General features: G+C 59.1%; 1 protein-coding gene across 5 annotated transcripts in view; it reads left to right on the top strand.

The window, feature by feature from the left end:
* Positions 1-21,071, top strand: part of NFIC (nuclear factor I C) — a 64,215-nt gene that overhangs the window by 15,177 nt on the left and 27,967 nt on the right. The window lies entirely within an intron of this gene.

Here is a 21,071-nt window from a genome sequence, read left to right on the forward strand (position 1 = left end):
TGCGGGGGTCTGAAGGTGGAGGCAGGGTCGCACCTCCGCGTCTGAGGGAGGTGGCCGGCCCTTGAGGTCTTGGGGAGTGGGACTCTGTCCGAGGGGCACGATGTGGCGCTCTTGGGAGCAGAGATGGGGGAAAGACAGAGACAGACCGTCTTAGTCTTCTGAGGAAAGCTCAGAGAGTCCTGGGGGTGTGTTCTGGGAATGTTTGTTGATTGACTCTCGGACCACGCCAGCAGATGAGGCCTCCTGAGTCTGGCCCTTCCAGCTGGGGGATTGCTGGAGGTCAAACACCCGATGTTGAGACCAGCAGGGTTTGTGCAGAGTGGCGGGAATCCATGGTGGCTTCCCAGAGGAGGTGGTGCAGCTGAGCTCAGCTCTGCAGGATGGCCGGGCAGCAGCGGACGTGAGGGTGGGCATCCCAGGTGGTGTGGCAGTCGGGGTAGAGGTGGGCGGCTGGTTGTGCCGTCCGGCCTCTCAAGGTCAGCAGGTCCTTGTGCCAAGAGCAGGGTGTGGTTGAGAGGGTGGTGGGGTCTGTTGCGCCGCTGCCTTCTGGCTGTGTGGCCTGCTCAGGCCTCAGTTTCCCCCACCTGGAGGTTATCAGAGTGCCTAGCTTGATGGAGCTGCAGGGGCTTCAATGAGATCATGGCAGGGAGCGCCAGCCTGACACATGGAGGGAGGGTGTCCCCTGGGACTGTCTCCGTGTGGACGGGATCGAATGCCCCCAGAGACCTCGTGGGCACGTGCCACACCCCTGCCGTGCCCACCCGGGCCGGCCTGGTATGGGTGTGGCCATGAGCCAGCACCCGCCGGGGGGCGTGCAACACGGGGTGCAAGCCTGGCCATGGCCCCCCGCCCCAGTTGCGGCCGCAGCAGCCCCCACGTGAGCACAGGTGGTTACACAGGGGTGTGTGCAGGAACAGCGGGGCCCTGGGGCCAGACTGTCCAGGTTCCAGATGCCACCCTGCTGTTTCCTGGCTGTGCAGACATGTCCCCTTTCTGTGCCTCAGTTTCCCCCTTGGTACAATGGGGATAATAGCCGTGCTGTCATCTGGAATTGGTGCAAGGCTTAGACAAGGTCATGGGCTCCCTGTCTGCCTCCAGGGTGTGTGGGAGGGGGGAAGAGTGGAGCAGAGAGTTACCCGGTCTTGACCTTGAATCGTTGACCTTGACCTTAGCATCTGCCCCTCCCCTTCCCCGCCCCCACCCCTGAGCAACAAACCCACCAGGGCAGGAAGTGAAGCGGCATTTGGGGCCACGGTGGAGGCAGAGAGGTGCAGGAGGTGACAGTGTGTCCGGGCAGGGGCTGCGCGGGGGGGCCGCAGGCTCATTGCCATGCAGGTCCAAGCCTCCTTCTCCCACCTCCTCATCCTCCGCGCCTGCCCCACCCCCACCTCCTCTGCACTGAGCTGATAAAATTTTGAAGCTGTGCTTTCTGCTGCAGTCAGCAGAATCTCCGGGCGCCTCCCCTCCCCCAGCCGGCCTCCTCCCCCTCGGCGCAGCAGGCAGGCCGGGCCTGTGGCCTCCCCAGACACCTTGGTGTCCAGCTGCCAGCCCGGCCTACCCCATCATCCCCCTGGGGATGTCCCTGCTCCAACGGGCCCCAGCGGACCACACCCCCAACCCTGCCACCTGCCCATCCTGGGCATGAGGGGTGGAAGTGAGAGCTGCCTGCTGGCTGGGTGACCTGGGGCAAGTTGCTGCCCCTCTCTGTGCCTCATTTGCTTGTCTATAAAATGGGAAGCTCAAAAATTGCCCCCTTTTGGGGAACGTAGGGTGCCCTTGGTAAATGCTCAACAAACAACCCTCGTGGGGTCATCAGTGCCAGGTACTAGGCTAGGGCCCCGTTGTCACTGACACAATCTTCCTCCTTCTGATGATGGTTTCCTACTGGCCGGTCCTTTTTGCCTATGCTGTTCCCTCTGCCTGGAATGCCTTTCCCATATGGAAAACTCCTGCTCATGCTTCAAAACCCCAGCTCCTAGCTCCACGTTCTCTTTGCCGGCCATTTTCCTGAGGGCTTAGAAATTCTTTTCCATGCGTGTAGCAGCCCTACGAGGCAGAATCACTGTTGTACCCATTTTATAGATGAGGAAACAGAGGCCCAAGGAAGTGATCTGACCTGAGGTCACACAGCCAGGAGAGGGCAGAGGTGGGACCCAGGCAGCGTCCACGTCTGCTGTGTCACTGACACGCCCCCACCCGGTCAGTGTCGCGGAAGGGGATGGGGGTACATCGTGGTGTGTAAGGTGAGCATCCCTCCGTGAGCGTGGCTTGGCCACCTCGCAGCTGGGTTCTGTGTTCTTGGACCCCACAGGCTGAGGTCTTATCTGGGGTCCCGGGTCAAGGCTGTCCTCCACGCTTAACCCCAGCAGTTGTGAGTCCGACCACAAGGAAGACTGGCCGCCGCCCCCTCCTCCAATCGTGTGAGTCCCCAGGGCACAGGGTGGATATTGGGGGGCACCGGCCCCGCCCCTGACGTCAGAATCGAGACGGAAAATGGTGACCGAAGGTGGGGCCTCAGGGCCGACAGAAAGACTGGGAGAGAAAGACACGAGCAGAGTCACAGAGACACGGACACAGGCGCACACGGTTCCCCGTCCTCAGATGAGGCCTGGCTCCCCCTCGCCCCACCCCGGTCTCGGCCTCCCTGTCTCTCCCGGGGGTGTCGGGTGGACCGACGGGGCTGCACCCCACGGGGGAACCCCAGGCCTCCATCGTGAAATTATTTGGGGGGATGGGGGGGAGAAGGGATGGAAGGGACCTGAGAATGTCCCCTCGGCACTGGCGCTGCCAGGCAGTCAGAGCCCAGGCCATCTCCTGGGGCAGAATTGGCCACCCCAGTGTCCATCTGGTGCCTTCGTGACCACAGGGGCCTGGGCTGTGGTGTGTGGCCTGGGGGGCAGCCTAGGGGACAGCGTCAGGGGCTGCGATGGGGGGGCATCGGTGTGGGGGGTGGGGGGCCGTGTGCAGTGGGCAGGACGGGAAAACAGAGCAGGGGGGAGGTGTGGTGGGGGCTGGGGGGCCCCTCTGAGGAGGCGAATTCAGACACGAGGCCTGCAGGTGGAGAGAGGGCAGCGAGGGTGTACCCGGCGGGGGCGCAGCCAGTGCAAAGGCCCTGAGGCTGGCTGGGGAGCAGGTGTGGGGCTGCAGGGGTGAAGGTGAAGCCGGGGGGCAAGGGGGAGGCTTCATGCGGGGGGAAGAAGCGTGGAGGAACCAGGGCCTGAAGAGGGAAGCCGCCTGCCAGCCTGCCCGCCCCAGCCGCGCCTCCCCGCCCCCTCTGGCAGCCTGAGAAACCTGAGGCGGGCGGGCGCCATGCCAGGGCTGGGGGGAGGGGCTGCCAGGCCCGCCCGCCCCGGCAGCTGCCAGCCCGTCCCGAGCCGCCAACCCAGATGGTGCCCATCTGCTGACGCCACTGCCGGCATGGGCCGGCCTCCCGTTCCCGCCTCGCGCGGTGCCAACCACTGGCCGTCCAGTGCCCGGATGGCGCTGTGGGCAGGGGCCGGCCCGGGACGCTCGCAGCTGCTGCGGGGGCTGCCTGGTGGGTGGGTGGCAGTGCCCTAGAGAGGGTGGCAGAAGGAACTCTGGGAGAGGGAGGTCCCCAGCCCCTCCTGCATGGAACAGGGAGGCAACAATACCGACAGCAATAGTAGTAACAGCAGCCACGTCTTGGAAGCTGCCTGTGTGCCGGGCTCAGGCCCGTGGTGCATCTTAACTGCTTTAATTCTCCCCAGCACTCCAAGAGGAGGGGCTCTTGTCTCCTCCCACTTTCAGATAAGGCAGCAGAGGCCCAGAGACGGTCGGCCGCTTGCCCGAGGTCACACAGCCCCTGAGAGGCAGAGCCGGAATGAGAAATGGATTGAAACCTCTTAAACAAAACAAACTAAAAATACCCTTTGAGGTTCTCTGATGGAAGCCACACCCTCCCGGCCGTGCAGATCCTAAAAAGCAAGCCCCAGTGGCATCGTGACTGCAGGGGTGGACAGGGTGGGTCATGCTCAAGCCTGCCGTGCCTAGACCTGGGGCCCAGGTCTCCGTAGAGCGTGCCCGGGGCTTGGTGGCGGGAGAAAGGGGCTCAGCCTGGGAGCGAGGGCCGACCGCCCCCCCCCTCCTCTGCCCTCAGAGACCTTCACCTCGGCACACAAAGGACACGTGACGGTGGCCACTGTGTGCTGGACACAACTTGTGTCCACGTGTGCTCCAGGCTGTGAGAGGTGGACTCCCCTCCTGGTGCCTCGATTTGCCCATCTGTGGGATGGGGAGAATGAGAGCTGTGCCCCTTGCTTTGAGGATTGGGGTCAGTGGTCCCTGAAAAGCATACAGGAGGCACTCAATAAATGCTCATTCCTGTCCCAGATCCTCTTTCCAGCTCCAGGAGGGAGGCAGAGAGGCCCCAGTTCTGCTCGGACTCCCTGGGTGGCACCTGGGGCCCAGGGGTGACTGTGACCAGACGCGGGAGCAAGTGACCCTGTCCAGGTGTCTGGGTGGCGGAGGGGTGAGGGGCTCCTGGCACCTCCTGGCATTGCCCCCGGGGCTGGGCGGCCAGGTGACAGCCGTCTGTCTATGCAGGGAAGGTGGCTGTCCGGCGAGAGGCGCAGATGCCAGCTGACGGTGTATTTATAGCGAGGGCAGGAGGCCTCTGGGCGGGACAGGAGGGGCTTCCATGTACGCAGCAGGTGCGGAGCCCACGAGGGCTGACCAGGGAGTGGGGCAGAGTGTCTAGAAGAGTTTGGGGCACACTCTCTGGCCAGACAGGGTTCAGGTTCCAATCTCTCTGCTCAGGCACTGCCTGACCTTTGGCAAGTGGCTTCACTGCTCCAGGCCTCAGTTTCCTTTCTTATACAGTGGCAAGGACTGGGGCGTGTAGAGTTAAATCAGTGCACGATCAGTGTGAGGACAGGGCCTGGTATACAGTCAGCACTCAAAAATGATGTGTTGGCCGGGCGCGGTGGCTCATGCCTGTAATCCCAGCACTCTGGGAGGCCGGGGTGGGAGGATCGCTTGAGCTCAGGAGTTCGAGACCAGCCTGAGCAAGAGCGAGACCCCGTCTCTACTAAAAGCAGAAAAAAATTAGCCGGGCGTGGTGGTGTCACCTGCAGTCCCAGCTACTCAGGAGGCTGAGGCAGGAGGATCGCTTGAGCCCAGGAGTTGGAGGCTGCTGTGAGCTGTGATGACACCACTGCACTCCAGCCTGGGCGACAGAGCGAGACTCTGTCTCAAAAAAAAAAAAAAAAAAAAAAAAGAAGTGTTGCTTAAAAAAGGACGAGGCTCTGACACAGGCCACAGCGTGGAGGGACCCTGAGGACATGGTGCTCAGTGAGAGATGCCAGACACAAAAAGACAAATCCTGTGTGGTTCCACTCACAGGAGGTCCCTGGAAGCGTCAGATCCGCAGAGACAGGAAGTAGGATGGTGGGTGCCGGGGCTGGGGAGGGGGTGGGGAGTGAGCATTTCATGGGGACAGAGTCAGTTTGGGAGACGAGAAAGTTCTGGAGACGGAGGCTGGTGACGGCTGCACAGCACTGTGCGTGTGCTTCATGCCCCTGAGCTGTGCGCTTAGAAACGGTTAAGATGGTCAATTCTGTTACCTATACTTTGCCATACTTTTTCAAAATTATTTTTTGTTAGTCATGATAAATAATGTTATACAAAATAATGTAATACTAAATAATTAATAATAGTCATATACAGTCATGTAATCATGAATAGGAAAAATAGTATCCATGGTGACAATGTGGTAATTTTATAGTCATCGTCATGATTACTGGGGTTCTGTCCCAGCCCTGCCCCCGGCCAGCCGTGCAGCCCGGGGCGAGGTAGCCCAGGCGCTGTGATTTCATTATCTCACGTGCAGACTGGGCCCAGGGCGTGTCAGTGGTGTCCCTACCACGGTATCTGCGAAGAAGCCCAAGCTGTTAGCAGGTGGTGCCTGGTGGAAACGGTGGGGGCTTTTGTGAGTCGGTCCCCTCACCCCTGCAGACGCCCCTGCCCCGGGTCCCCGTGCGGCACGTCTGCACGCGTGAATACCGGCGTGTGGGTGCTCCCGTGGCAGCCCCTGAGGGTGTCCTTGTCCACGTGGGCGGGCCGCAGCCCTCCAAGCAGCCAGCAGAAGGGGCGGGCATCTCCTTGCACCTGTGGCTGCCACCCGCTGTGGTGGGGCTGCAGTTGCCACCCTGGCCCTGTGCCCGGGACGCCGAGGGCAGGCTGAGGGCAGCTAGGGACATCTCCGCGCCCCCCCTGCAGCCAGCTGCCAGGCCAGCCCCTCTCCCTCCAGCTGAGCGTGGACAGGAAGTCGCAGATGGTTAAGAGTTGGTGAGGGGTGAACGAGGGGACACTTGGGGACACTGGATGTCTGAGGGATGGGGCATTGCCCAGAGCACCCAGGAGGAAGGTTCCTTCCGGCCGTTCCAGGGCAACTTGCAGGGGTGGTAGGACAGATCCTGGTGTCTCAGCGTGGCTGACCTGCGGGTGGAGAGCGGAGAACGTGGGTTTCCAGGGGAGGCAGGCTCTGGAATCCCAAAGCTGGACTGGCTTCTAGACCCTCCAGGGGACATGTCCTAAAATTCCCAAGGCCTGCGTTCTAGAATTTCTTCCATCAGCGTCTTTTTTTTTTTAAACTGTAAAAATTGAAGGTTTATTTTTTTTGTTTTTTGTTTTGTTTTGTTTTGTTTTATTTCAGCTTATCATCATGGGGGGTGCCTGTCAGTGTCTTGATCAATCAGGTGGTTCTAGAATTGCCCTAGGTGGCTTCTGGAGCAGCCCAGTCCAGTAGAAACAGAATTGAAACTACATCTGTGATTTAAATTTTTTTTCTGGTATCCGCACGTAAATGTGTCAACATACCGGAGAGATTAATTTTAGCAATCTATTTTATTTAACCCAGGGCATCCAAAATATTGTCATTGCAACACCTGAGCAGTAGGAAAGTAATTGAGATGTTTTATGTATATGTATTTTTTTTGCACTGAGCCTTTGAAATCTAGCTGTGTTGTCTACTCACATCTCAGTTTGGGGAGGCCACATGTCAAGCGCCAGTGGCTGCTGCAATGGACAGCGCAGCTCTAGAACCAGATCTGAGTTCTAGAAAATTCGGAAACAGATCTCCAATCTCCCAAGTCTGGTTCTTGACAAGATGAGGGCAGATTATTCTAGAACTCCCGAGCCAGTTGCTTGAGACTCCAAGGACTGTGTTCTAGAAGGTCTCACTTTGGGCTTCTAAAATAGACAAACATGAAATTTCTCCCCCTCTGCCCTGTGGACATTTGGAACCAGATCATTCTCTGTGGCGGGCCGTCCTGGGCACTGCAGGTGCTGAGCCACGTCCCTGCCTCCCCCCACCCCATCCCAGGAGCACGCCCCAGTTGTGACAACCACAGATGTCCCCAGACATCGCCCAGTGTCCTCTGGGGGCAGAATCACTCCTGGTTGACAACCTCTGTACTAAGGGAAGCTCAAGAATTCTTTGAAGTTAGTTTTTTTGACCACCAAAAAAACAGTTCTAGAATCCCCCAAGCTGATTCCGTAACATGGAATTCATCAAGCGTATTTTTGTCCATGGAGGAGCAGGAGCCAGAATTTCTTGAGTTGGGTTTCTCAGTGTCCAAAAGTAAGTTCCAGGTGTTTTTGTCCCGTTGGGTTTTTGCTTACAGAAGGCCACACTCCAGAACCCCCTGAGTTGGGTTCTAGAACATCTTGGGGCGGTTTCTAGCATTCTTCACGGTGAGCTTTTGCAGCATCTGGGGACAGATCTCAAATCTTCCAAGTAGGGCATCTTGAGAATATGAGATTCTAGGACTTGTTCTTAATTATCCAATCAGTGTTTGGTTTCATCAATATCCAAGAAATCTTTAAGTATGTTTTTGGCCATTGATAACAGGTTCTAGAATTTTTTCTTTTTTTGAGACAGAGTCTCACTCTGTTGCCTAGGCTGGAGTGCAGTGGTGTCATCACAGCTCACTGCAGCCACCAACTCCTGGGCTCAAGCGATCCTCCTGCCTCAGCCTCCCAAGTAGCTGGGACTACAGGCGTCACCACCACACCCGGCTAATTTTCCTTTTTTTTTGTAGAGAAGAGGTCTCACTCTTGCTCAGGCTGGTGTCAAACTCCTGAGCTCAAGCGATCCTCCCGCCTCGGCCTCCCAGAGTACTGGGGTTACAGGCGTGAGCCACCGTGCCCAGCCCAGGTTCTAGAATTTTTGACATCAAGTTCTTGCATGCCCAACTGCAGGTTCTAGAGTTTCTCGAGCCGGGTTCTAGAATATACATGGGCAGGGTCTAGAATTCTCTGGCAAAGCTCGGACCAGAGTTGAGTAAGCCTCAGGCACCACCTGACTGAGCAGAATATTCCAGAAAAGATGTAGGGGGATGGGAGGAGGGAGGAGAAAGATTTGGGTGTCTTGGAGGTTTCCCATGCTGCTTGGGGCTGGATGGGGGCTCTGGGGTGGTGTGAGGTCTTCAGGCCCAAGGGGAGCAGCGCGTGGGGTCACGCGGCTGTGAGAACCTGGGACCAGGTGGGCCCATAAACAAGAAGGAGACTTTGTTTAACTCCTGGGTAACATCTGTTTTTACTGGATGCGGGGACATGGGAGTCCTGGGCATAAGCAAGCGTGTTTTTCCAGGAGGCTGTTATGGGGCCATGGGCGCACCCCAACCCACGTCTGGTCCCGGCAGGTCTGCCCCTTCCCAGGCGTGTGATCTCGGGCTCACGAGGACAGCGGGGCCACTCCTGGCCCGCAGCCATCAGTGCTTCAGTCGAGGGCGGTGACTGTGACTGTGGGTTGTATATCTAGTGGGAGGCGTGTGTGTTTGGGGTGTTGGGGTGCATTTATGGGGGAACCGCTGGTCTTGAGGGCTTCCCAAGCGCCTGGCTCGTCTAAGCCCTCAGTAGATGTTAGCAGCTACCATCGCCGCCTGCATTTAACAGATGGGGAATCTGAGGCCCAGAGAGGGAAGTCACTGGCGTAAAGTCACACAGATAAAGGGCCGAGTCAGGACTCGCACCTGGGTGTGGGAGACCCCAGGGCCAGCCCCCCCTGGGGAAGGGGCTATTTGGGGTATGTCAGGGACCTCTCCAGAATGTCCCAGGATCCTGCCTTTGGGGCTACAGGGCTTTAGTGCTGGCGAGTGGGCAGCAGGTTCAGCTGGATCAAGGAGCATCTTTGGGGCTTCACGCTGGCTGGGGGGTGGGCAGGCCTCCAGCCTTCACCCGGGCAGCCAGGCAGGTGAGAGATGCAGCCCAGGCCAGGTGTCTCTCTGTCTGTCTCTGTCTCTGGGGCTCTCTGTCTCCCCTCCCACCACACTCCCAGGCTTTCCCAGCCTTGCCAGTCTCCTCCCTGCCCCCCAGCCCACCCCGTGGGCTGCCCGGAGGTGGCAGCAGGCAGCTGAATGGGCCTCTTGTTCCCGGCCACACCCGCCCTTTGGGGTCACCCTGGGACATGCCCAGGCAGCAGTGCTGCCTTAAAGAGCCAGCACCCAGAGAGAAGGGGAGGACAGGGGGCTGCCTCCACCCCCAAACCCCACCCCATCCCAAAGATGTACCTTGAGGGGGCAGAGGGCAACCTTATACTCAGATACCCCAACCCCACGTGGTCAGAGGGCTGGACCCCACACCAGGGGGAGGCTGCCAGGAGAAGGAGCCATGATAGCGCTTGCGTTCGACCTTGGATAAATCCCTTCTTCTCCCTCTGCCTCAGTTTCCCGTCTAGATTAGGGGAAGCTGTGCCCACCCCGCCGCCCCCCCTGGGCAGACAGACTATTACCCTTCCCTGGGCCAGGATTTGGTACACAGTCCGTGCTCTCGTTGTACCCACTGTGCAATGATAGAGCACCTGCTGTTTCCCTGTGGCCATCACCCACTGCATGGACTAGAAATTATCTTTGCCTCAGTTTCTTTGCATGCAGAATGAGGAATGGCTCTCCCTGCGTTACAGAGAGCTCTGTGAAAACTGAGTTCGTTTATAGAATTCAGAGGGTATTAGGGCAGGGCCGGGGGCAGAGCAGGGCCTTAAACACTATCTATGCTGCCTCTGCTGTTGCATTTATTGAGCACCAGCTGCATACCAAGCCCTGCTGAGAAAGCCCCGTTTAACAGATGGGGGAGCTGGGAGATTAAGGCGCAGGCTGATGCCCCACCGCCCAGATGTCGCCCCGGTGTCATCCCTTCCTCCTTCTGCTCAGGGCTGTGCAGCTTCAGGCCGCTCACTTGCCCTCTCTGGGCCTTGGTTTCACCTTCCGAGCAATGGGAACAGCCCTGTCCATTCAGGCTAGAAACCTTTCACCTTCTCCTGCCTGGTGGGGAAGGGGGCACTGTCTCTGGGAATTTGGGGTGTCCCCCAGGCAGGCATTGATCCGGAGGGCCTCGAACCCGAACCCCGGCTGTGCCTGGTGGCCGCTCTGAGGTCTTGACGCTCCCACGCCCCAGGCCGGCCCTGCGGACAGCCCGGGACAGGTTGCTGCCGGACGGACAAGCCTGTTCCTCGCTTCCTTATGTAACCAGTTTACGCAAGGGCTGCACCGCTTACATAAGGGAGGCCGGGCCAGCGCCCAGCTGGGGAGGGGGAGGCTCTTAAAGGGGCCGGTGTCCCCCTCGGCTCCCCCTCGCAGGTCCCGGCGCGAACTCATAGGCGAGCCTCATAAACCCTGGTGACTTGACGCCCATCCATGCTGTTGCTGCGGTCACTATGATTACTGTTGTTGATGTTGTTTGTTGCACTGTGTTCTTTCCCAGCCTCAGGGGCTCTGCCCAGCAGGGCACAGCCAGAGGTCTGGGCTGTGACGCCACCGGCCCTGCCTGTCACACTTGGTGGGTCCCTTCTCTCTCTGAGCCTCAGTTTCCCCATCTGGGCAATGGGGGATGTCCGGGAGGGAGAGCGGTGAGGGATCGTGGGGTCTCGCCCCCAACTGCCTGGTCACTGTGTGACCTCAGGCAAGTGGCGGCCCTGCTCTGGGCCTCAGTTTCCCCATCTGTAAAATAGTGCCGGCCTTGGGGGATTGCCGAGGGAGAATCCAGTGGAGACGCATAGAGAGTTAGGGCAGCACTGAGCACGTGCAACGTCGGCACTCGGCCAGTAGAATTGCCTGGTAGCTAGTAAGCACCTACTGTGTGCCAGGCTCTGGGGACATCGCAGTGAACAAGACAGACAAAAACTCGGCCCTCATGGAGCTCCTGGTCCAGTGGGGTGGGGTGAAGAGGAGCCAGTTATGTGAAGAACTGGGGGAAGACGGTCCAGGCAGAGGCACAGCCCGTGCAAAGGCCCTGGGGCAGGACTGTGCCTGGCGTGTAAGAGGCGCAGCGAGGAGGCCTGTGTAGCTGCAGCAGAGTGAGGAGGGGAAGAGAGGGAGGAGGGGAGGGCAGGGAGGGAACAGGGCAGGTCGTGCAGGGCCTGGTGGGCTGCAGGGAGGACTTGGGCTTTGACCCTGAGGAAGGTGGGAGCCATGGAGCACTGTGGGCAGAGGAGGGACAAGCCCTGCTCACAGGCGCCCTCTGGCTGCTGCGGGGAGGGCAGACTGTTGGGGGCCAGGGTGGGAGCCGGTGCCAGCAATACTGGGGCCAGCCGGGCAGAGGCAGAGGAGGGACAATACCAGGTTGGTTCCAGCGGTGTGAGAATTCAGTGTCTGGTCACCTGGGTTGTAGGCGCCCTGTCTGAGGCTGGCACCTGCCTCCCTGCCCCATGCCTCCCGCCGGCCCGCGGCACTTGCCTGGGCACATGCAGGGGAGGAGCAGTGAGAGGAGGGCAGGCTGCCCCGGCCACACCCGGGAACACCCCTGGGATGAGAACGCTGTTAGTGGGCGAGCTGGGATCTGGGCCTCGCTGCCTGGGAAGGCCACAGGGCGCCGGACTCCTGCCAGGAGGTACCCGGCCGCACCTGGGGCCACCGCCTACACACGGGCTTCCTTTCCGCGTCTAAGCCGACTTGCTGTTTCAGTTTCGGCCAGCACCTGCCCCACCCTCTGCCTCAGTTTCCTCCTCTGTCAAATGGGGGTGATAATCTGCAACCGTTTAGCGGGTCTGGTGAGCACCCAGCACACAGTAGGTGCTAATTCAGTGATGAACACCAATGAGGCAGGAGGCGCTGGAAGGGGGGCGCCCGGCGTGAGAGGTGTAAACCCAGGGCACTTGCTGAGAGAGGCCACGGGCCACTGACCCCCCTCTGAGCTGAGCCTCAGTTTTATTTCTGCAAAGTGGAGATCGCAGATGCAAATTCCAGCATGGACGGGTGTCCCAGACCCATCGGACAGCTGGGGAAACTGAGGCATGAGGAGAACCAGGGAGCTGGCCTGGAGTCACGCAGCCAACCGGGGCAAAGAAGGCTGTGAGTGGTCACCCCACATGGCTGTGACTCCCACGGGACAGGGCTGGGGTGGAAAGTCGTGCTACCTTCAGTCCTTGCTGCCCCCGACGTTGAGGTCCTGGGCTCAGGCACATTGATGGAGGTAGCAGGGCCGTGTAGCCGAGCCTCTGCATGGACCCAACTCCTGGCTGTGTGCCCTCAGACCAATTACCTAACCTCTCTGGGCCTCGTCTGCCCTCTGTAAACCTGTATTTAGCTCCTGGGATTGAATAAGCCCCCGGTGCATAATAAAAATCCAGTAAGTGCAAGATGGGATGGTGACGGTTGCTTTCACACGCTGTGCTCACTTCACACAAGGCCCTCCTGTGCCTGGCGAACTCCTACTCATACATCAAGGCCCCAGCTCTAAATATCTCCTCCTCCAAGAAGCCCTCCTGGGCCCCTCTCCCCAGCACAGGTTCCTGTTACCTCCTGGAGCTCCTCCTGCCATAGGTTCCTCCTTGGACCTAAGAACAGTTGGGGAAGCTTCGCAAAGGACACAGGGCTTTTACTGATCCATAGAGGACTAAGTAGCCTCAGGTGGGCGATTCTTGGGTGGTGTCCCACGCCATTCCCTGCACATGTCAGAGATCCCTTGTATCACCCTTGTGAACCTTCCAGAACCATCCAGCCTCCCTCTGCTCACCTGTTCCGGCCCTTCCAATGGGGATCGCTCACCCAATTGCATTTATTTCCTTCCCTCCTTCGTTTCTTCTTCCCTCCTTCCCTCCTCCTCCCCTCTCCGGCGCATTGTCTCTCTCCCTCCCTCTCTCATCTCTTTCTTTCTACAAAGATGCATTGAGCACCTGCTGGGTACCAGGCCCTATTCTAGACGCTGGAGGCACGACCGTGATGGACACAGACCAAATCTCTGCCCTCCCAGAGGTGCCCTTCCCCTGGGGCAGATAAGCAAACACGGCGCAATCACTAACTTCCTCTGGGGGAAATGAAACAGAGGGCTGGGATCGACTGAGAGCGGCCAGAGGCTGCTGGAGGGGAAGGGGTTTGGGGAAGACCTGAGAAGGCGACAGTTGAGCTGAGGTCTGGGGAGATCCGGGGAGGGAGAGAGAGAGAGAGCAGTTAGCTGTCCAGTTAGAGACACAGCTTGTGCAAAGGCCCTGGGGCAGGACCGTGCCTGGCATGTGGGAGGCACAGCGAGGAGACCGAGGAGACCGTGTGGCTGGAGCAGAGTGAGGAGGGGAGAGAGTGAGGAGGGGAGGGCAGGGAGGGGATGGGGCAGGTCGTGCAGGGTCTCTGGTCCTGGTACTCCACTCTGAATACCCCGTAATTTTCCAACTATTCCTCAGATTCCTTTGTCTGACAAGCATTTATTTTGCACTTGCTGTAAGCTGGGCTCCATCGGGGGGGATAACCCCGATTATTCATGCAACAAGCATGTATTGGGTGCCTACTGTGTGTCAGCCTCTGCAGGAATAAACACACTTACTTGTCTACAAGCATCTATCAAGTGCCAGCGGTGTACAAGCATTTATTGAGCACTGACTGTGTGCACGGCTCTGGGGGAGACGCCACGGGAAGGCCTGGGAAGGCGACAAGTTTCCCCTCACCCCTCCCTCCGGCTTCCAACCCCTCCCCACGTCCGAGGCAGCAGGTTAAACCTCTGCGGAGCTGGGCTCACATCCCCTCGTCCGTTGACTGACTGTGAGACCTGGGGCGAGCCCCTTCCCCTCCCTGAACCTCAGTTTCCCCCTCTGTAAAATGGAACACTCGACACTCAGAACTCAGCATCTACTTTCTGCAGCAGGGGAAACTGAGGCACAGAGAGGGGCTGAGAAGTGTCTGTACCCCTTTCCTCCCCTCCCCAGGCAAGACCAGGATGGAGACCAGACCCCACTCCAAAGTATGGGGCCTTTTCCCGCCCCGCCCCCAGGCCCAGAGAGGGGCAGGGCTTGCCTGGAGCCACACAGCACAACAGGGGCAGGACCCTGTCCTGCCTCTGCAGCCCCCTGCACGGCGATGAGTTCCGCCCCCCCACACCTGGACTCCCCCGTCTTCCCCCTGCCTCCCCTGGCCGGGCCGCCAGGCCAGCGTCCTGTCCTCCCAGCTCCCCCGGGGCTGCCGAGGTGGTGACAAGGCCCGAGAAACATCGGACGGAAAGGGAAGCCGGGGGCTGGCCCGCCTTGCCCGGCCACCCCCACCCCGTGCCCAGCGCTGGCAGAGGGTGTCCTCGGGCGCTTCCGCCTGGCTCTGCCCACCATGTGGCCACAAATGGCTTCCGGGCGCGCCCGTCCCGGCATGTGGGCACGCGCGTGCGCTGGGGCCACGGGCACATGTGGCTGCCGCCCTGCAGCCTGGGAGCGCCCGGGAGGCGGCGGAGGGGAGGCCTTGGCTCGGCTGCCGGAGAAGCCAAGAATTTGCTCCCAATGTAAACAGCGAGTTATTTTAAGTCCGCCCCCCCAGCCCGGGTGGCGTTGACACATTTGACATTGGAGGGGACCCGTGGGGGGGGCAGCTTGCGCGTGTGGGTATTTTTAACCTTGTTCCTCACATCCTTGGAGCCGCCTGGGCTCGGTGGGTGCCGAGTGGCGGTGACAGTGGGTGCCCCGAGCTGGCCGCGCCCTCCTGTTGGCACATGTGGGTTTAACCCCTTGGAGGCCGTGGGGCGGCCCGAGCAGGGGCAGGCGGGACGGGGCCAGGCGGGGTCCCCCCTGCCCAGAGGGTCGCCTGGCACCGCCAGCCTGTGGCCCCCAGCCACCCCTGCCCCAGACGGGGGACCTGGCGCCTGCGGCCCCCGCTGCCAGCCCAGCCGCTCCTCTTGGACGCACAAAATGGCCGCCAAGGCCCAGAGAAGCATCTGGAACAGCGGCCGAGAGAGGCGAGAAAATGGCCGCCGGAGCGATGATGTCATGGGGTGGCGTGGCCTCCGAAGGCGTCCCCGGGTGGGGACGGGCCAGGTCTGTAGGCCTCCAAGTGGGCCCTGCGGCCTACAGGGGCGTGTCCCCGGCCGGACACCCTGAACTAGTCACCCCGAAGCTCCCCTTGGGGTCCCCGGGTCCCCGACGTCGGCCAAGGGGGGCGGCGAGCCCGGGCCGAGGCCTCCGTCGCAGCAGCCCAGGCCCGGCGAGGCGCTGGGGACGGCCAGGGGGACAGTGGTGGCCACTGGCCTGACCCTCGGGCCCGAGGTGTCCACGAGCGCCTGCCAGGGCCCGCAGCCAGGCCGCGGAGCAGGCGGGGGCGAGCCTGGCTGGGTGGGAAGAAAAAAGAAACTTTTCTTTGAAAGTGATTCCCCAGCAGGTTGGCTCCGGCCCAGGCGCCGGCGGCGGCGGAGAGGGAGCTGGAAACTCTGGTGCAGACTCAGCCTCGCAGGAAGGACACGGCGGGAGGCCGGGGGCAGAGGCCGGCGGCCCGGAGGCCACCCCGTCCACGGCACCGCCTCCCGGGCCCCACACGTCCGGGCCGGACTTCCCGGTTCTGTCCCCAGGGCCTCGATGAGTGCCCCCAACGAACATGTATCTGTGGTCTTGGTTTTTCTCCTTTGATTTGGCCAGATACCCACTGGAGAAGGGCTGGACGGGGGTTTTAGATCCTCCGCACGACTAGGACAGGGAGGCTCAGAGAGGGAAAGCGCCTTTGCTGAGGTCACACAGCACTGACGATGCTGATAGCTGGTTCCCTCCTTTGGGGGCTTTGGGGACACAAGACTCTAGGGAGGAAGGAGGTGTTCCCTAGACAGGGCCGGGGTGTGTGCCTCGATTCCTGGAAGCCCAGGGTAATTTTGCTTCCAGTCCTCCTGCCACACTACCAGGGAAGTGCACCCTCAGTCTAGCCTGCAGCCTTCACGGTGTGCCCCGACTGCTGGTCCTCCTCAGGATGGCGCGGAGGGAACCCGTGATGTGAACTTCATGCAGCTGAGGTTTGCATCTGTTTTGTTCACTGCCCTGTCCCCAGTGCCTAGGATAGGGCCTGGGACCCAGCAGGTGCTCAAGCCGTGTCGAATGCAAGAGTCACGGTTCATCCTTATGCTTCAGTTCGCACAGACACGAGTACGGGATGGGGACAGGGGCTCGGGGACGGCACGGCAGGTTGTGACACAGCTGGACGTACAAGGAACTCTGTGGTCATGCTTCTTAGGACGGACTTGGGGAGGCGAAATCCCAAACTTCCCACACTTTAGGCACAGATTGTGCGCCAGGGGCTCTGGGCAGATAAAACCCATTTGAACAGAGGCTTGAATAAAGCCAGGGAGTGAGCCAGGCAGGCATGTGTGGGGAGGGTGTTCCAGGAAGAGGGAACGGCACGTGCAAAGGCCCTGGGGCAGGACGCACCTGGGGTGTTGGCAGCGCAGCAGCGAGGAGGCCCCTGTGGCTGGAGAAGAGTGAGGAGGGGGAGAGAGGGAAGAGGGGAGGGCGGGAGGGGACAGGGCAGGTCGTGCACGGCCTGGTGGGCCATGGGGAAGACTTTGCACTTTTATGTATTTATAAACCGAGATTTGGTGTAAGGTGATGAGGATTGGGACACAGGTTTGGACACAAGGCCAGGGCTGGTGTTGCAGAGATGTCAGAGCCGGGCTGGCAAGGATGGTTGGAGTTTTCCCGAGAGGGATGGGGCAGGGAAGATGGCCGTGGCCTGCGTCACGTGCACGGCATCGCCTTCCAGGACCAAGGGAGTTGAACCTTAGCCGGCTGATGTTTAAAAATGGCTGGCGACAGCCAGTAGCCGGGAATTCCAGGGCCTGGCTTTGGTTCTCTCTTGCTGGCTGGGCTGGGAGGCGGACGTGGCAGGCGGCAGAGCCAGCTACATTTGGAAGCCGGCAAAGGTTGGAAAATCAATGGGGCGAGTTCACCGTGGCAGCCGACGCTGGAAGCCGAGGGCCCGAGAGGTCCCCACAGGCACGGCTGGGGCCCGAGTGGGAATTCCAGGCTCCCCGACGCCCGCCAGGTTTGCAGAAGTGTGATCACAGCTTCCGCAGGTCCTGACCTTTCTACGCCCTAGAGATAAACTAAACGGGACCACTGTGTCCTGTTCCAGGCCACCATCCTGGACCGGGGTGTTGTACTCAGCCTGGTGGCCCCACCTCCTCACAGGGCTGCCAACCTCTGAGAGTCCAGAAGTCACCTGGAAACCAGAGAATTAAAAAGATTTGTTAATTGTAGTAAGACACATATAATATAAAATTCACCATCTTAGCCATTTCTAAGTGCACAGCTCAGGGGCATTAAGCACACGCACAGTGCTGTGCAGCCGTGACCACCCTCCGTCTCCAGAACTTTCTCATCTTCCCAGACTGAAGCTCTGTCTCCGTGAAACACTCACTCCTCACCCCCTCCCCAGCCCCCGGCACCCACCGTCCTACTTCCTGTCTCTGTGGATCTGCCTGTTCTGGACATTTCGTATAAATGGAGTCTCACACTATGTGTCCTTCTGTGTCTGGCGTCTCTCACTGAGCACGATGTCCTCAAGGTCCCTCCAGGCTGTGGCCTGTGTCAGAGCCTCATCCCTTTTCAGGGCCGAGTGATGTTCCGCGTGTGGACGGACCGCGTGTGTCTATCCTCACATCTGTCGATGGACACTTGAGTTGCTTCCACCGTGCGGCCGTTTAAGTCACGCTGCCGTGAACATGTGTGTGCCAGTATCCGTTTGCGTCGTTGCTTTCAAGTCCCCTGGGTGAAACGCAGGAGTGGCATTGCTGGGTTTTATGGTAAACTCTGTTTGACTTTTGGAGGAAGCGCCAGACTGTCTTCCGCCTGGCATACCCACCGGCCGTGCGCGGGGCTTCCGCCTCTGGGCAGCCAGAGACTTTTTAAAAATATGAAATAGATCGAGGGGCATCACTCCTCACCGCACTGCAGGATGAAACCCGCACTTCTCGCTGCAGCGCACAGGGCGCGAGGGGGTCGGCTTCTCTCACTGTCCCTCCTTCCCGGCCTGCTCGCCAGCCACATAGTCTCTCCCTGCACATTTATTCCTGCCCCAGGCCCTTTGCACATGTCGCACCCTGTGCCCAGAATGCCTCGACCCAGTTCTCCCCCGTGGCTGGGCTCCTTGTTCTCGAAGCCTCTGCAGAGAGGTTCTGCCTGACCCCTCTGTCCAGTCATCCCCAGAGCCATGCCCTGTCCCTTCGCCCTGTTTTGTCACCTCGGTGGAACTCAGCGCCGTGTGGAATTATCTAGGGCTTCTGTTTCCTGTCTGTCTCTGCCCACTTGGCGCTCTGCCATTTCCCCAGCGCCTGGCGAGTAGCAGGTTGTCAGTGAACATCTGTCCCGTGAATGCCAGGTGGTGCGTGGACCTCCCAGTTACCAACGGCAGAAGCTTTAGCCACAGGGATGAGGGAGCTGTCCTGTGCAGAGGGGGTGGGTGCTCCCGGCGGAAGGGTGGGGCCAGAGGCCACAGCGGTGCCTTTGTCATGCACTAGGACAGACCAGATTTGGGCTCGTGGCCATGGACAGGAAGGAACACTCTGTCTGTACACTCTGTCATGGGATCCAGTTTACACTGCTGTTGTCACCGGTGATGATGTGTTTGAGCAAAGGCTACAGGGGGCAGTGACGTTCCTGGCTGCACATGAATGTCCTATGGAGCTGGGGAGTCAAGAGAACTGGCACCTGGCCAGATGGGGGTGTCCCTTCAAATACAGCCGCTATTGAGGACCAGGGTCTCACTTATACTAGCATGTGTGTGGTTGTCTATGCTACATGCGCGGTGCTCAAAGATCCTGTGTTTCCCTCTGAGAAGGAAATGGGTGAGGAACATCCTGAATGAGGGAAGAGAATGAGCCATGTATGTATCAGAGGGAAGAGCAGAGGTCACAGCCCGTGCAAAGGCCCTGGGGCAGGACCGTGCCTGGCGTGTTGGAGGCACAGCAAGGTGGCCCGTGTGGCTGGAGCAGAGTGACGAGGGGGGAGAGGGAGGAGAGGAGGGCAGAGAGGGGACGGGGCAGGTCCTGCAGGGGCTGTGGGTGTGGGGAGGACTTGAGCTTTTACCCAGAGGAAGGTGGGAGCCATGAAGGGCTGTGGACAGAGGAGGGACAATGTTCATTTAACTCCTAAGTTTGGCAAAATGCTATATTATCAAAACAGTATTTACCCCAAATCTATGGCAAGCCCTTCCCCTCCCTGAGCTTCTCTGAGCAGAGCAACCAACAGGCCCACTAGGAAACGATTGGAAATGCCCACTTTATAGATGGAGAAAACTAGGCTCCAAGGGGAAAGTGACTAGTCCAAGCCATACGGCCAGGTCGTGCCAGGAACGGGACTCCATCCAACCCAGGTTTCGGGCTATGGTCCTCGTTTCTATAAGATGCTCCAAAATCAGACAAGTCTGGCACCGCTACCTCTTCTTCGAAATCCCCAGTGCCTTTTAAAGGCTCTGAAAAGTCCTGCGATTGTCTTGAGAAATCCTCAGCGATGCCCGAACATTCTGACCATGGCACCCCACACGTGGGTAGAGTCTGTGAACACCTGGCAGCGCAGCCACCGGAAGCCCCCAGCGCAGCTGTTAAGAGTGTGAACTTCGGTTCACCGGCAGCTTGGTCCCGCTTTAGTTCTCACACAGGAAGATGTGTTCGGGTTTTCTTATGCAATCAAGAATATATTTTGACCAGGACCATGTGCCACGTTGAAAGCCTGCCGGGAACTCGGCTACAGAAAGCAACGTGTTTGAGGGGGTGTCCACCAGGTCAGCAGAAAATGCACCAAGAAGCAAACAGTGTTTTAAAGCCTGCGGTGGATGTTATATAAAATTCAAAAAGAGGTTCGTGTATCTGTTTCTGTTTGGTTTGTGCGTGTGTGTGTGTGTGTGTGTGTGTGTTTGTTTTGAGACAGAGTCTCACTCTGTTGCCCAGGCTAGAGTGCCGTGGCGTCAGCCTAGCTCACAGCAACCTCAAACTCCTGGGCTCAAGCGATCTTTCTGCCTAAGCCTCCCGAGTAGCTGGGACTACAGGCATGTGCCACCATGCCTGGCTAATTTTTTCTATATATATTTTTAGCTGTCCAGATCATTTCTTTCTATTTTTAGTAGAGACGGGGGTCTTGCTCTTGCTCAGGCTGGTCTCGAACTCCTCAGCTCAAAGCATCCGCCTGCCTCGGCCTCCAAGAGTGCTAGGATTACAGGCGTGAGCCACCGCACCCAGCCTCATTTATCTGTTTTTAAGAGAGATGCAGGCCGGGCGCAGTGGCTCACGCCTGTAATCCTAGCACTCTGGGAGGCCGAGGCCGGTGGATCGCTCAAGGTCAGGAGTTTGAGACCAGCGTGAGCAAGAGTGAGACCCCGTCTCTACTAAAAATAGAAAGAAATTATATAGACAACTAAAAATATATATAGAAAAATTAGCCAGGCATGGTGGTGCATGCCTGTAGTCCCAGCTACTCGGGAGGCTGAGGCAGTAGGATCGCTTAAGCCGAGGAGTCTGAGGTTGCTGTGAGCTAGGCTGACGCCACGGCACTCACGCTAGCCTGGGCAACAAAGTGAGACTCTGTTTCAAAAAAAAAAAAAAAAAAGAGAGATGCACACAAAACTGGGTTGGTGCATCCCATATCCCTCACTGTGTGACTTTGGGCAACTTACCCTCTCTGGGCAGCCTGGGGGTTGACAGCCCCAGGCAAAGCTTGTTCTAGGGCATTAGATGAAGTGATACTAAGGGCATAGCCTGGCATCTGGGGCTCGGGAAGCCATCTGTACCTGCCGTTGCTAGTGTTATTGTTTTGTTTTGTTTTTGAGACAGAGTCTTGTTCTGTCGCCCAGGCTGGAGTGCAGTGGTGCAATCATAGCTCACTGCAGCCTCCAACTGCC

The sequence above is a fragment of the Eulemur rufifrons genome, chromosome 2 (assembly GCF_041146395.1).
Source record: "Eulemur rufifrons isolate Redbay chromosome 2, OSU_ERuf_1, whole genome shotgun sequence".
Lineage (NCBI taxonomy): Eukaryota > Metazoa > Chordata > Mammalia > Primates > Lemuridae > Eulemur > Eulemur rufifrons.